Source organism: Parasteatoda tepidariorum, chromosome 3 (assembly GCF_982258835.1).
Source record: "Parasteatoda tepidariorum strain Cologne lab strain chromosome 3, Ptep-v5.0, whole genome shotgun sequence".
NCBI lineage: Eukaryota > Metazoa > Arthropoda > Arachnida > Araneae > Theridiidae > Parasteatoda > Parasteatoda tepidariorum.
Genome location: NC_141757.1, coordinates 22,085,353 through 22,099,115, shown reverse-complemented (window position 1 = coordinate 22,099,115; position 13,763 = coordinate 22,085,353). Strand labels below are relative to the sequence as shown.

The following is a 13,763-nucleotide window of genomic DNA, read 5'->3' as shown; positions in this document are numbered from 1 at the left end:
AAAGTTAAATAGCACAAAATGATTACTTTGATTATCCTATAAGATTTTGATTTTAAAAAACAAATAGACAAATTGCGCTCAATGCACCCCCCACCCAGATGTTAAGGAAACAAATTGTTTGCATAGAATCTAATATTATATAATGCAGAGCAAACAGCGATCTTTTGTATGCTTCTAATATTAGAAGTTGAGCAAGATAACGTTAGGTTTTGCTGATGTTATTAGGTGCTACTTGGGATGTAGCTTCTAGTACCCTTATAAACAATCAATCAATGAATCAAATCTATCAATGTTTTCGATTGCTCTTTTTTTTATTGATGATACACGATTTTTATGAAGATATTTTTCACTCAACCTATCACCTATTCGTTACAAATAATAAAAAACCCACGTGCAAAACAAACGACAGTATTAATAGTACTGTTCAATTTTTAAGTAAATGGAATGAAAATTTTAATCTATGGGGCCCGTAATTAAGCAAGTAAAACTGGGGATATTTGAAAGAGAAAAGTATTTTACCTCAGAATTCGCTTTAAATAATTTTTCATGAATTTGGAGTTTTTTCAAGAGTGCACACGACTGATGACCATATCCCGAGTCAAATTTTGAGTAGAAAGTAGGCGTTACTTTACATTGCTATTTATTTAGTGCAATGTATCTTGCCTGTTTTCTCAAAGTAAAACCTAACAGTAGGCGTAACCTGGAAAGTTTCGTCTATTGTCTGATTCTTAGAAGCTTCTTTGAATGTGAGTCAATTACTATTCAGTCTCAAAAAAGTTAAATGTAGAGTAATTAATGGTTGAGTTGTTTTATGTAATAATTATGTTGTGTCTTAATGTGAAACATTAGAGATCATTTACAAAGCATAAAGTCTAAAATCATATTAAATAATTTTGCAGAGAACAATATCTACCAACAGTTATTACTGAATTTTAAGTATAAGCATTACCAAAACCGAAAGTAAGTTAAGATCATACTTCATAGGATCATTTCTATAGTATGATTAGCGAGTTCACTCACCGAACTTCGCAGAAAACCCAACCACGATGATGTGGAATGGGGCTTTCTCCTGAGCGTGAAGCGGTTGCTTCGTTCCTAAATGGAATGAACAACATTGATGATCGCACTGTTTGGCATTGCGCCAAATAGGTGGATAAAGCTCGTTCTGAGTGGTTATATTTGAAACAGAAGGAAAGAGCCATGCTGCATAAACATAAGCTATTTGACGATTAGTGTTGCATTAAAGGCTCTCTCCACCTAGGCAAAGAAGGAAGCTAAGTTACTTAGATGATAGTTTTAACCCTTTCACACCGACTGTCACAAATACGCGTCAGCATAAAACCGTATCAATCAGGGTAAAAAGATAAAACTGGTAACCAAAGTAGTTCTTTAGCAGTTTTTTGTGGCGGGGTTATAATTGTTTGATTTATTTAATTCACCATTACTTTATTTCAAAATAAAATTATTTAGTTATACTTTTAACTAACATTGATTATATATATGATTAAACTAACAATAATTAAAGTAAAACCAAAGTATAGGTCTGACAAATTAGCAACACCTACATTCAAGCTATCGTCTTTATTTTTTTTACATCCCGATTCTGATTTTGTACGAATGCTTTTATGAATCACCCGTCCCCATGGGGTTAAAGCTGAGTAGTAATGGGCGTTACTTTTCATTCTACATGATATTATTTTCCCTAAGCTTAGTTACATTTACTTACTACTTAACTCCAAAAAACTCAAGTGGGATGCTGGAGTCTAAGATCATATTCAGCCTTAACATCATTATATGGAGAACAATTTTACATTTATTAAGACGAAGTTCTTCAATGAAATATTATCTTTTATCTAATTGAAATAATAAGTTGTCTATCAATTTTTAAAAAAAATAATAGTTTAAGTATCTTTCGTATGTTTTAACTTCTTTGATTTTGTTTATTCGATGTGACCATTTAACTTAAAGCTTTCTCTGCTTAAGCACGTGGAGAAGGTAAGGACAAGATGAAAAGAAAGTTTAGATAGAAAGGGGATGGGCAAACTACGGTTCGCGGGCTAACTAAGGTCCGCTGGAAGGTTTCGTCCGGCCCGCGGATAGAATTTTAACTTGCCGATCCGTGGTGGATGTAAACAATATACATTATGCCTCCATTTTCTTGTCTACTTTGTTTAAAGCAACTTTTGTTCTTTCTTTTTTTAACAAAGTACTGATGACCTTTTTACTTTCGCTATTTTTTTCCTCTAAAACATAAATTCATAGAAATAGCTAGCAGAGATAGCTTTAATTGGTAAAATGTTGAAAGCAGAAGTTCTTTATAGAATAGCCGTAGAATGGCGACAACGGGCGTTTGTCTTTCTCGAGAAGCAGACATACGGAATCTAATATAGGTGAATTGTACTTCATATGTGGCAGACTGCGCATTTTTAGCTCCAACGAGCGGATTTTTCTGCTGGTGAGAATTATTTATTGCGTATGGAAAGATTGCACACTTATAACCGTTATTGTAAATAATGATGATATTATTAAATGTATAAAATAGCTAATGCTTGTTTAAGTTATTTGAAAAAATTTTTAACCCTAAAACGGCTACTAAAAAACGCAAAGTTGATTCAATTTGCCGAGTGTTCAATGATGAATGGACTTTGGAAATATTTTTTACAGTTGTATAAAAGATAAACCAGTGTGTCTTATCTGCAATGAAGCTGCAGCAGTTTTTAAGGAATACAACATTGACCGACATTTGACAGTCAAGCACAAGAATGCCAACTACGAAGCAGTGTTTGAATGTGAGAGAAGACAAAATGCTGAAAGTCTTCTTAAAGAATTATCAGGCTGACAAAATTTTTTCTAGAAGAGAAGATAAACAGTGTTCAAGGAGCAGCTACATTGTAACATACAATATAGCTGAAAATAATGAATTTCTCGGTGATGGGGAGTTTGTTAAACGATGTATGCTTCAAGTTTGTGATGTTTTATGTCAAGAAATATAATTTTGAGGCTATAAGCTTATCGCGAAAAACGGTGACATCAAGTTCGCTAAAACTTCGTTCAAACTCAAAATTTGGATACTGCGAAGTTTGAAAATAAGAAAAATTTGCATTTGTGACTCTCTTCTTCCATTTTTTGGAGAAAAAAAAATGGCTATACCGTTATTTTATACATTTTATACAAGATTTACAATGTCCTTTAATTGTTTTGAGCTATGTACTTTAGGTGAAAATTAGCCTTTTTTTTATATATAAAAGTGGTGTAAGGGGATAGAGAGAGCATTCAGTGGAAAGTGGATTCAGTGGAAAGAAGTGTCATTTCAGTTTGTAACAAGTTTTGTAACAAGTTTTGTAAACAAGTTAACATGTACCAAGTTCTGCATTTTTACCAAGTTTTGCACATCAGTCACGTGTAACATCATGAGGAATTCCATCATGCAAAAAACAAGACTTTAGTTGGCCCCACTGTAAAAACAAGAAACGCACCCTCTGCCTTTAAAGTTTGCTTGATTTCAATCAGGCTTGCTGGAATTAGCATACGGCATAAGTAGCAACAACAGAGCTAAAATTAACTTTCAGTAGCACTGGGATATGCATACTGTAATTCTTTCCTTTATGGTAAAATTAGATGCATGCTGCAATCTTTGAGACAAGTGAGATGAGATTGAAAAAAAGTATTGGCTATTACCGATGGTGTACGCGCTTAAATTTGATATTTTATTGACAAACTTTCGAATTTTTCATTTGACGTAGTTTCTGCAGAATCGCAGTAAAACCACTCAATAATTGTTACAAAAACAACAAAAAGTATATAATTAGTTTTAATGAGAAAGTAACATAACAAGCTTTAATTAAATAAGTTGATAACAAGTAATGGAGAAAACGTAATAAGTTTTATTAAGTTAACATGATAACAAAGTAAATTTTAATTAAATTAGAAGAGCGAAAATAACAAATAATTTGTTCTTATGTTTTTTTTCTCTTTCTTTTTTTTTGTCAATCAATATCTAATGTTTGGTAACAAAAATATTTCTTTTTAAAAGTAAATACATTCAAATAATGTTAATATGTTAGTAATATGTTAGTAAGTAAATATGTTAGGTATCTTTTTCAATATTATTTTTTTTTTACTCAAAATGCTTCTTTTTTCATATGCAACTGGACTACTTGACTTCTTGAATGAGCCACAAGATCTGGAGCATCAACTGAAGCCAGAGAGCGCTCTACTATAACTCTTCAGCAGACCAGTACACAGATGTCCTGGGTTTGCACTAGCTACCACCAGTCCCGACCTCCGTACAAACTCGGATTGCAGAGCCGCTTTTAGTATACATTTTATTTGTATATTTCATAGCCGTCGTTGAACTGCCGAGTCAATTTTCGGGTTTACGTTTACTAATGTTCCACTACGTTGACTTGTAATTTTGAACCCAATCCAGAAGACAAGGGAACTACTGGACCAAGTATTGGGAGAAATTTTGCCTTCGTGGAGGACCTTTTGATGGAACTAACCCGCATTTGCTTTACACGGAGAGAAAAGCCACGAAACCACTCACGGTTTGCCTGACGGCAAGGGGACTCTAACCCACGATCGGCCTACCACTGATGATATTTTACGCCAGTATTGTGGTCGGTGCAAGCGTTGTGCGGAATTCATATCGACCAGCCATCGCTGGGATTCGAATTCAGTTCACCTCATTGAAAGGCGCTCTATAAAGTCAGCCATTGCGCCTCATTTTAATACATAAGAAACTTTTATAACCACACCATTTTGACGCTACTAAAACAATCTATAGGCGAAGTACTAATCATTAAGCAGTTGGTCCACCTAAGCCTATATGAATTCAGTGCCCCGCTTTTCCACATTGCTTTCCATCTGCAAGTATGCACCTATCAGTGGTACATTTCCGCATACATTTCCTGTGTTTGATTTTGGGAACAAAATTGCTATCAGCATTTTAACTGCTAATTGATTGGATAAAATTCGCTAATAAATAATTCAAAATATTATATGAAATAGGACAAATTAAGATCAACATGAAAGGGATAAATTTTTAGACCCACATAGTTTTTAGACCTACGATACTAAGTCTTACTGCGAGCTTTCAAAATAAAATATATCGACTTTTGCAGTCTAAAAATTTTCTACTCAAATTAAATCAATCCATCGACAATCACTTTGAAATAATATCATCAAAATTGAGACTAAGCAATTGGGTTTTTTTGAACCCGGGTCATCTCATTGGAAGGCCAGCGCTCTTTCCCAGAGCTACCACGGCTCAAGTCCTTCCATTGAAATAACATTTTTCAAATCGCGACTAAATAAACGGGCTTAAAAAATATTCCACAACAGCCCGTTGAGGGCCTGAAGGATCATGGAGGTTAAGGATCCACAATTTCCTGATCAACAACATGATTACCGCAATGTAGTCCGTATGGCACATTGGCCGCCTTTATTTTTCAGACAAGCTGGGACCGCTAGCAGTTGAGCTAATTTGGGTTCAAACAACGCCTGGGGATCGGAACCAAATTCTTCATAATGACAATTTAGCGCTTAAACCTCTGAGCTCTTTGAGCTATATATTTGGATAAAATTAGCTCTTCTGTTGAATTTTCAGAGCTAATATTTTGTTTAATATTAAATTAATTTCTTTTAAAGGTAGGGGAAAATTTGTGAAAAGTAAAGGTAAAACATAATTAAATTATAGCAACATCAAAAGTATTTTTTTCATTACAAGTATTAAAAGCACTCAGTTTAAATAGTGACTAAATAATGGAAAAGAAGTGTATTGTTGCATCCACAAATTCCAAGTATCTAATAACAATCAAAACTTATGAATTTTTAAAATAATTTCCAAACGAGACAAGCAACAATGAGACAAATAATCGTTTGTCATTTTAACAATATAATCCTTCCATTTCCTCAAAAACCTCTTGCGACTTAGTTACGATTACCAACTTTAGAAAGTTTCAAAAAGCAATCATGCCTAATATTTTCCGTTACATCTGGAGAAAAATGAAAGTATTATATTTCTGCATTTTATCTTTGGAGCTGAAGTGCATTACTTATTGTTAAATAACTCTATTCGCTTTTAGTTTGAAGTTTCACCATAATGAGTGCTACAAAACATAAATTAAGTTAATTAGGAAATAAATAAGTAAAATTAAGGATGAAAATTTTTAATTTTATTAAAAAAAAAAACCAAAAAATTCCATTGTAGTTAAAAACAGCAAGAAAAAAAATTTAATGTAACATTTGAAATTTACTTTTGTAACGTTATGATGTTCTTAAAATTTCCGTGGGCTAAGTGCAACATATGAATGACGGCAGTATTTGAAATTCGTATCTTTCATAATGCTATACTAAATTATACAATGTTTGTCCTAATAGAAGTAAAAATATATTTTTGTGGAAGTCACAGGGAGGAGAAAGGGAAAAAATTCACTCTAAAGTCAATAAATCATTAAAAAGAGAGGAGGGATTAAAAACATCATATACTGTGATATAAAGAAGAGAAAAGTAATTGCCAGAAACATGCTCTTGTTTTTTTTCCAGTAATAAAAAGGTTTTCAAATTTTGAATCTTAGCTCCTCTAAAAATGATTTGTCAAAAATGTTTTAAACACGTTTTTTTATTATTTACTGCTTACATATCGACTCCTATTGTTTATACATTTTAACATTGACCAAAAGGATGGCGATTAAGTGCATCGTTTACAAAAAGAATTGATCAGAAAGTTATCACAAATGTAATTTGCAAATCAAGCTGATAATTTTTATGTAAAAAATAATGCTCGGAGTAAAATGATTATGGAAACACAAATTTGGACAAAAGAATCTTCAAATAAGATAAACAATAAAAACAATTGTTTTATAATCATTTATAAGTATCTAAAAAAATCATTCAGCTGTGTAACTGAATAACTTACTTCAATGCCAATACATTGTTTATCAATTCTTATCAGTTGAAATATATCCTTATTCAACCAATAAACTGACTATCTTCTTAAAATAGAAAAAAAAATGGACTGTACAATCAAAGAACTGTGCAATCAAAAGCATGATTTTATAAACCATTTATTGCTTAATAATTAACTTTGAAAGGCATTCCATAATGTTTCTGTTAATGTGCTTTTGTTCCCAGCAAATTGCCGACTGCCATTAATATACACTTTGACTTTTCACTTTCAGCTTTACTTTTGACTATGAGTATGGTTAAGGTCAAACCCAAGCGATTTTTCTTGCTGAAATGATGGTTGATTAATTTGTATAAAAAAAAAGTCTTAAACTTGTCTGACCATAATCATTGTTCATCCAGAAATTCATTATAGTGCTTTTTCAGAATGTTCAAACAATAACACTGTGATCAGTTTTTATTATCAATATTAACTCAAATTTTAATATTTCTTTTTTTTGTTAGTTGCTATAATAATTACCTTAATTGTTATTGATAAGTATTAATGAATCAATTAGGAGAAAAATACCATCATATTATTCCCATTTATCGAGCGAAAAATATTATAAAATAAAAAGACTTTAATACCAAAAGATTTTTTAGTTTAGTAAATATAACGGTAAAAAGTCAAAAAGAAGAAAGTGTTTATTTAAAGTGGAGATTTAAGCACTGAAGAAGTGTCAATTTCGTAGACATTAACGGTACTTAACTCGTCTGGAAAAACCATGCGGGATCAGATTTGTTCTGTGAAAACTACTAATACGAATTCGATTTTGAAAAAAAATTGTGTGCGTTTTTTAAAATTTCCATCAGAGCATACACAGACAAAAGTTTTGAACATTATACATAAAAAAAAGAAAGGGAAATTGAGATTAAACTAATTTGCGAATGGCAGAAAGATTTGTCGATCTCTACTTAAAATTTCGAAGAAAAAGAGATATGTAATAGATTTTATTTTTATTTTACATCTTAACTAACAAGTTTACTTTAAAAATTATTTTAGCATGAAAGGGAAGAAATTCCAAAAAACAGTGGACAATGACAACGTTTCTCAGCTGACCCGGCCAACGCAGAGCATCAGCGGAGGAAGAGTTCTATACAATCAAGTGGATAAAGGGATCCAGACGGACCTAGAATCCCCATTACCATCTGCAATCACCATCTGCAACACTTCAGAGCTCGCCCCGCAAAAAATAGAATTGAGCCAGGGAAGAGTTAATCAAATCACTATAGAGGATGAATTAGAAATGGAACTTGAAAGAAATGCTCTCAACATCAGCAGTGTTTCGCAGCTCGCCCCATTACAAACAGAATTAAATGAGGGAAGAGTTAATCAAGAGAATAAAAACAACCATATCGAGGAAGACAAAATTAAACTTGACCGAAAAGTACTTGAGAACTTTAATCTTTCTCAGAAAAAAAGAGATGAATCCAAAGAAAGGGAGATTGTTGACTATGCGCCTAACATCAGCGATTTTTCACAACTCCCCCAAATTCGAATAGATCTGAGTGAAGAAAAGGTTTACTTTGTAAATCACAAGAATTCAGAAAACAACACCAACTCTGACATAACCAAAGAAATTGGACACGAGGAAAACAAACCTAACATCTACTTTCTTTCACTGCTCGCCCTGATCCGGAAGGAAGTGAGTCAGGGAAGAGTTAATTATGTTAATGAAATGGACACAGAGAATAACACCATCTCTGATGTACCCACAGAATTTAAAAGTGAAGGAAATGCGACAAACAACTGCAATATTCCTCAATTGTCCTCTCAACAAATGGATGGAAAAGCTAGTGCTAACCAACTGAATATTGACAATAAGATCTACTCTGGCGAAATGAAGCGGGGAAATTCATCTGACACCTGTAATGTTTCACAGCTCACCCCGTTACAACTACAACTTAGCGAGGGAAGAGCTTCTATAAGCAGAGAGAATTCTTGTGTTGACACATGGAAGGACTTGGATGACAAAGAACCATTGAGTGTGAAGGACGACGAACCAAGTGTTAAAAAATCCAAACCACCTAAAAAGAACTATTTCAAGAGGAAATGGCGACTCATAAAACAAAGACTTAGACCAAAAAAATCAAAGGATGAAAAAAATCCGTCGCAAAAGCGCGGGAATTAAGTTTTTTTAAGTGTTTTTTTTTTCTCTTCCAATTCTGCAATTTATCAGTTTACTTTTCGTTTAAATGTACTATGCTAAATTTTCATGCAGATATCCATATGTTTTTGCGCTGGAGCAATATAAGAACAAAATAAATATTGAACAAAACTAACTAAATGTTGCATTTAAAGACAATAACTTAAATAGATGTCAGATGCTTAAAACATGGATGGCGGAAGTTTAAAAAGTCAAGAAAGTCAAGAAGAAGAAGAAAAAAAGCAAAAAAAAACTATTCTTGAAATTTCTGGCAAAGCAAATTTAACCAATGTGCTAATTTTTGAACAGCAACAACTAAAATTTGTCTCACGCATATGTTTTTAAGGAAACATAGCTTTAAAAGAAATGATTTGAATCAACCATGTACAGGAATTGTACTTATTACTACGTTTTCTCAAACTTTTTAAAATAGATTTTGTAAAGGTTGGAGGTAGTATTATACCGTTGATGGTAGCTGTATACCCGACCTTTAAAGAAAATCAGTTAATAGTATACGATTAGAACAGCTATAGGTTTTTTTTTACCTATGCCGAGAAGTAGAGAAACTAATGTACCATGCGCTTCTAAAAGTTCTATAAAAATAGTGAAGATGAAAAAGAATAGTGAAAGAGATGTATCAAGAGGAAAAATTGTGATCACCAAGGCAGCTCCAATAAAGATATGAAATATTCAGAAAAATGTTAATGAAATATTCAGAAAGAAATTTAAAAGCATATTTCATGTGCATCTACAAAGTGAAAAAAAAAGTCATGTTCCAACAATTGCTCTGTGCAGTTTCAAAAGTTCTATGAAAAGAATAGACTAAAAAATGAACCAAAAAAATGTATAAAATTAAAAATTGTCGGCGTGATGTCCCCCCTTGTCTCCAACAAAAAAAGCAAATAATTATGAAAACAAAAATAAAAAGATAAATAACAGGGAAAATGTTTTGCAATATGTCTATGCATTGTAGAAATAAAAAAAAAATTGTATAACTATTTGGCCAATAAATATATCAAAATTCCTATGTATTTGTGACTTATTTTGTTTTACTATTCTTTTAACCGTGAAGAGAAGAGGAGTAAAGTTGTAATATCGAAACATAACAGTTAATACTTAATGATATGAAAACTTCACTAACTTCAAAAAATATGAAGATCGTAATTAAAATAAAAATTTTACGAGCGCTCAGAAATAGACGCTCAATCCCAAATTTTACAACAGCGACAGGAAAAACATGCAAATTTGAATAAGATAACTTAAATTTGTCAAAGAAAAATGGAAAATAATCGTGAAAAACAAAGTTGGAAAACCCGCTGTGGCAACGTGTGTAATAGGAATGAAAAACAAATAAAATGTCAATTTAATTTTATTTTTATATTTTACTGCCTATGACTACTCCAGGTAATAAATGCTAATTTGTAAGTATGATTTGCGTCAGTATCCTTTCGAGTAAGTTTAATGTTTCTATTTTTATTTCAGCCATAGCTTATTTTATATTCCAAATACTATTTTATTATAGAGAAACACTTTTCGCAATTTGTATTCCACTTTCCATCTTTCTTTTTTTTTCAGTACTACCACGTGGGGTAGTAAGTCTAATTTATTTAATTGTTCGTAGGGTAGCATGCGGTACAGTACTGATAATATTTTATGGATTCTTCTTATAAATTTTACGGCTATTTAAGGTGCTATGCATTTACAGTGAACATGAGATTAATTGATAATTGATCTTACAGGTATACTACCTAACTTGAGATTAACTTAAACTCAATTTAACTTCAACATTATTAATTTTATTACTGTACTACCATATATATTAATTGTTCAACTTTATTAATTAATTAACTTTATTACTAATGCTTCATGAGCTGTCAAGGAAAAGAAAATTTGTTTGCTCCGTGAGCAAGGGTTTAAATATTATTCTTTTTCACTTTTGTTGAAGATCAAGATTTTGTTCTAAAACAGTTCAATTTCACTAAAAAATTCTTTATTTTCAGTTGATCCAATTAACATGTACTATCTCAATGATGGTGTTTATGGGTCATTCAACTGCCTAATTTTTGATCTCGCTGAAATTGCACCAATTCCTTGCCTTATCTTTTCATGCAGAAATTAAGCCCGTTGCTATTTACTCGGGGGAGGAGAATTGTTCGTAAAATGTTCGCAGCGGTTCACATAAAGTAAAATTATAGGGATCCTCAATAAGGGAAAGAATTTTTTATAAAATAATTTATAATATTAATGTGTTACTATCAACAAAAAAAATGTGAAGATTTCATGCGTTTAAGGCAGAATGTCACGAAAGTTTTCGTGATTTCCAAATTCGATGAACTTCAGGAATTTTTAAGCTAATTAATTTTCAAAATTTCTCTGTTTCTACATAACAGTAGCTTATTTTATATAAACAGAGATGCCAACTGCTCTGCTTTCTGCAATTGTTTGAATAGATTAATAACGAATTACTTTTCATACTTAGTAGCAATACTTACTTTCTACGTAACTCCTAAAAACTCGAGTGGAATGTTGCAAACCTGTTCCAGAGGTAACGGTTACCTCCATCGAGGAGGTGAAGTATTGCTAGGAAAAAAACCTGCTTCCTAACAGAAGGTCCCTCCGTCCTCTCAGCTCCTTGTCCTCTCAACTCCATTCCTCTCAGCTCCTAGTTATTCCCAACTCGCGTAAACAGCTAATGAAGAGTGACTCAAAACCCGTATGCTTTTGTTCTTTACAGACTTATATAGTTTTGAAAAAGATTTACTTATTAAACAAAGAAAATATTTACCTGTGATCAGGGCCGGATTAACCTATAGGCACACTAGGCACGTGCCTAGGGCCCTACGAAATTCAGGGGCCTACGAAAAACTTGCGAGAAAAAAATTCGTTGACAAAAATAATTTAACTTTAAAAACAGCAAGTGTATTTTGCACAAAATTATGAAGATACAAATAAAAATATAATATTTTTCGGTAACAAATTATTTTGCAGAATCTTATGATCTAATATATTACTTTTTTGCGATTTTTGGATTCAACGAAATCTTGTATTATGCTGTCGAATTCCAAATTACGCAAAATGTCGTATTCAATAGACATAAGTGCGAGCGATGAATCGATTGCTGAAGTTATCGATCGAACTAATCATAATGGTATTATCGATATCAACTGCAATATCGGCAGTATGTCGGTATTGCAGATAAAGTTCGATAAACAAATTTGTAAATTAAAATCCATATTAATAAAAATGTTTAAAAAAAAATATGCAAGAAAATTTTAGCATATATTTTAAAAAGAGGGGAGGAGTGGGGGAAGGAGGGGAGGGCCCGAAAACGGCTATGCCTAGGGCCTACGAAAGGTATAATCCGGCTCTGCCTGTGATGAATTCATTAAAAAATAAATATAATTTATAATTTTAACATAGGTGTATAATTTAAATAGATATCATAGGTGTATAGATATAGACTTTAAAAATGGAGAAAAATTTGTTGTTAAACAAGTTTAGAGACGCTATGATGGATGAACGATGTGCGCATGCGTCGACTCAAAAACCTTTAGCGTTTTTCTTGTCATACAGAATGACCTTGCTGGCCCCTGCTACGTATTGGAGAAGCTAGACTTCTTCTTACATTATGTATTCCTAGGGAACGGGGTGAATCACCCGTCCCCAAGGGGTTAAGGCTGGGTAGTAATGGGTGTTACTTTTCGTTCTACATGATATTATTTTCCCTAAGCTAAGTTGCAATTCATTTACTTCCTACTTAACTCCTAAAAACTCAAGTGGGATGCGAGAGTATAAGATAATATTCTGCCTTAACTTCATTATATGGAGCCCAATGTTGCATTTATTGCAAGACGAAGTTCTTCAATGACATATTATCTATTATTTAATTGAAACAATAAGTTGTCTACCACTTTTAAAAAAAAATAATAGTTTAAGTATATTTTGTAAGTTTCATCCTTTATGATTTCTTTTAACGATGTGACCATTTAACTTAAAGCTTTCTCTGCTTAAGCACGTGGAGGAGGTAAGATAAGATGAAAAGAAAGTTTAGAGCAGTAGCTACATTGTAACACACAATTACAATATGTATAGCATGGCGCTCTGCGGTCCCTACTTAGGTAGGTGTGATCGTGATCGCATGAGCTGATTATTTTAAAAGAGAGGCAGAGAAGTCTACTGAATGTCGTGTGGACAATGCGTGATGTTGATATTAACTTCTAAAGCCAGCGACATATTTTTATGTTATTCAAATGAAATTTTTTGCACATTTTCTTGGTAGATTTTTCCCAAAATAAAACTTTAGGGTTTATGTACTGTGTCCATTTCACAGTTTATACTAAGATATTTTTTTCAGCATATTTGAAATAATCATCATGCATTCCTTTCTCTGCGATTGATTCTTCTACACATACTTGACGAGTTGATTCGTGGGCTGCAGATAATGTCAAACCAGATTTTTTGAGATCAATAGATAAATCTGCTTGGTCTGTAAGAGCATCAAGAAAGTGTTTAAAATCATACACAAAACTAGTTTCCGGATATCTAAGTTTAAATTCTGAAACTTTTGCATAACCTGTTGAATTTAAGGGCATTTCCACAGAAGCATTGGAAAAATGACTGTGCAGTGCAGCATAATTTTTCCTAACGGCAGACGCAGCTCGCAGTAGATTT

General features: G+C 32.5%; 1 non-coding gene across 1 annotated transcript; it reads left to right on the top strand.

Moving 5' to 3' along the window:
• The first annotated feature begins 967 nt into the window (after positions 1–967).
• Positions 968–1,174, top strand: LOC122271726 (small nucleolar RNA U3). The gene has a single exon (XR_006226563.2). It is a non-coding gene; the product is annotated as a small nucleolar RNA U3 (small nucleolar RNA).
• Positions 1,175–13,763: the final 12,589 nt, after the last annotated feature.